Below are 3,694 nucleotides of genomic sequence, written 5' to 3'. Positions count from 1 at the left end.
AGGGAATGATCAAAATCGTATACACCACACCCTTCTTCTTAGAGGCCACGTCCCTCGCTAAGGCTTCAAAATTGTTTCCCGAGATCATGCACATGAATCTGTATTCTGAAGAAGCATCACCTGATATCAGGTCGCGCCCCACGCCATTAGTGTCGCACACCGCATGCAACTCTCAGGTAAATCATACAAAAGCTGAGGCTATGTTTTCGACGCATCCCGTGGCTATAAAGGCGCGACCTGCAAGAAGCCCTCAGTTGGAAAAGGAAGAAATAGAACCTCCATCACCGACACGCCCCTTGAATTTAACACCGCGCCCCACAAAGGACGTGTCATGGCTCATTCCCATTAATCTCGTGTTGTGCGTCCATGATTCACAGAAGCCTGAAGTCAAGTCATATTGCTTCGAGGGTGCGTAACAGGATGATGAACCAGGTAATGAGAGATTAGATGAGTTGAAGAAAGTGTGGTTCGTGTGACTTCGTGAATCTTAGTCTAACTAAAGTTTGCAACTTGGTGTGGAATAAGACTAAGAACAATAGGAACTATGATTTACAAACGATTCTTTTATTCATTTCTAGTACGGCTTACAACTTCAAGGCGAACACACAGTTCTTATTTCGTCTCTAAACTCTCCTAGCTATTGCTTAAACCCTATATCAATAATAAAGACTCTTAGCATGAACAACCACTCTCTAAAATGATAATCTAATCTATTTATACTAGTGGCATAATCACCGGGAACCAATCTACGAAAAGCTAGGAAAAACATTAAATAAAACAATAAATCTTAACTGACTAACTAAGACAACAAAGTAGCTCTAACAACCTAGATTACATATCTAGGAGATCTATTGCGAATCAATCTTACCCTTTATACCGGCTTCCAAGACATATTTCTATCTATACGCGCTCGGTTCCCTTTATTGCACTCGGTTCCCTTCAGCGCGTCACTCTCTTGTATTGTTTAAGCATTTATTCACACGATTCCTTTACTCTAGTATTCGGTTCCTTATCTCCGGTACTCGGTTCCCTTACTTCCTTGAGGGGCCCAATCATAAGCGCCTTCATGTGATGATGGTGCCAGTCAATCATGCAGCATAGACCTACCATGTGTCGGTTGAGCTGGAGAATGGCCTGAAGTGTGCGGAGCTGAACTTCTGTGGGGCTCATGTTCTCTGGGAGCAGGACCTTCTTCTCTTTTGCTGGGCTTTTGAGGCGCTCATGTCTGGGCTCAGATTTAGGAGGGGCTTGTGTTTCTGTCTTGGTCCTGTGTTCAGGCTTAGATTCAGGTTTAGGTTCAGAGCCTAACATGAGCTTTTCTGGAGGGGATTCCATGCCCTCTCTTTTACTGGGTGGTAGATCCTGAGCTCTATCATCAACTTCATAACCACATGGGGATAGGGAAGGGCATGGTTCTTATGCATCTTCACGGTGAGCATAAGTTGAAGCATGAGTCACGGAGTGTTGATTATGCTGCCCACGATCACTTCCCTGAGTAGACACGCATCTGCAATAGTTACCGTGTTGCACTTCTCCTGCCGTGGGATCACATTGCAGAGAATGATTAAGTACAGAAGCTTTAAGCTAAAGGTAAGCATGTGGTTCTTGATCTCTTTCGGTGTTGCCTTCCCAGTCAGCATCTTTATAGTCTTTGACCTTCCCGACGGCCAGTTCTTCTTTGGCAGAGAAGCATAACCCTTGCCAGTGGGTAGCCCGAGCACCTTTTCCACCAGCATCACATTAATCGTCTTTGGCTCATCGCCCCAAGGTATCTGCGCGACCATGCATGTTTGTCGTGGAGCTAGGGGCATTGGTACCAGTGCGTTATAGAACTTTCTAACTTCATCTAAATCCACTACAAAGGGCTCCTTCTCTAATTCGCACCAGCGGGTGCGCTCTAGCATGGAGACAGTTGCAGCGACGTCGAACTCCGTTGGGTCCAGGGTCTTCGAAAACCCTTGACCGATGATCAACGGCTCTATGACTAGGCACGTTCCAAAATTGCCGTACGTTGGTGGGAGGGAGATTTCAGACATGCCTTCCATGGGAATTATCGCCTGGGAGGAGAGCCCTTTGGCTTTCTTGGCCGTGGTGGAGGATGGGGTTATAGACATGTCTCATTTGAGGGATTTTCCTTTGGAGGGTGATTTGGGAGCCTCAATGGTTAGAACTGGTGGAGGGATAGGTTGGCTCTCATCACGTGCTGAGGCTGTGGGGGCATGCTCAGTCAATTTGGAGGAGGAAGGTTTGGGAGTTGTGGAGGAGACTGAGTGGATTGGTTATGTAAGCTTCGATTTGTCCTCCTCTATCAGAGAGGGAGAAGAGTGGTGAGAGGTAGTTGTTTTGGTGGGCATAAGGGGTGAAGAAGGTTTAGGAGATGGTGAGAGTTGTTTCTCCGGTGTGGCGGTGATAGTAGTAGGGAGAGGTTTGGAGGTGGTGCTTGAGTGTTGGACGGTGTAGGCGGTGGTGGAGTGGTGGATGCAGCGACGACAAAGTCTAGAAAAGCCTTGTATTTTAGGTACTTCGTCCACTATTCTGGGGTGACATTGATAGGGTTGGCCATTTGTGTTTGAGAGAGGAGCTTGAGACAGAGATGAAAGATTATGGAGAGAATGAGAGTGAGAAAGATATGAATAGTGTGAAAATGGGTGAGGGGGTATGAATATTGGGAGAGGGGATTTTATGGGGCGGTGCAACGGTCCAAATACAATGTATCTCTTCAACTGAGATTCGGTGCCTCAAACTACATATGAGCAGGTGACCGTTCGGGAACTGAGGCGTAATCATTTCCTAGGAACTAGGTGGATGTTAGGATGATCGATCCCTATATATTCGTCGGTCCCTATGCTCAGTTCCCTATTTTTCTACGATTTATACCTTTCTCTGTGTTCTCGGTCCCCATTCTATTGTCAGTCCCTATGTTCAGTTCACATTGCTCTGCACTTGCTATTTTCTCATAAAACTCGGTCCCCATTATTTAAGGAGATGTGTCTCAGTTCCCATTCTTAGCGGGATAATTTTACTCGCTTAAGTACATAAAATAAATTCAAAGACACAAAGGGACTTGATAGCTCTTTTGAAAAACAAGTGCTAAGCATAATTAAGAAGGCTCTTTGTCATCTAATTGAATATTCCCAGGTGTGGGTTATTGGTCATATGGAACGTTACACAAATATCAAGGATAATGGACTAGCTTATAAACACGAATCATATCTGGGAGGTGCTTTATGATATGGTTAAGAAGCGATCATCATGTTTACATATCAAGGCCTGAAAATGAAGAGCATGCAAAGGAGTTGAATTTTAGCAATCAATAGTGCAATCCTAGAAGGGTCTAACAAGCGTTTATCATTAAGCATCACACAGAGCATGCGAGAGACAAATACTCTTAACAGTATATGCTAGTTTCGCGCATGTATTAATCCTAAATTCCCAAATTTTAAAAGAAGCATCAATTTATACGAGTCAATGGAAGGGGCTTACATTGAGGGAGATTCTTAATGGAGGGGATCAATCCTAAGTGAAGCCTGAGCTTGATTAATGGTTCCTTGTTCAGGGCCTTGGTGAAAATGACTGCTATTTGATCCTCAGTTCTACAATGGGTAAGCTCTATGTTCTTCTTCTCCACATTGTCTTGAATGAAGCGATGATGCACGTCAATGTGCTTAGTTCGAGAGTGGTGCACATGGTTCTT

Source organism: Phyllobates terribilis, unplaced genomic scaffold (genome assembly GCF_046119375.1).
Source record: "Phyllobates terribilis strain yellow unplaced genomic scaffold, ASM4611937v1 Scaffold_4534__1_contigs__length_59799, whole genome shotgun sequence".
Taxonomy (NCBI): Eukaryota; Metazoa; Chordata; class Amphibia; order Anura; family Dendrobatidae; genus Phyllobates; species Phyllobates terribilis.
The sequence above is the reverse complement of the archived record's forward strand: the minus strand, read 5'-3'. Positions refer to the sequence as shown.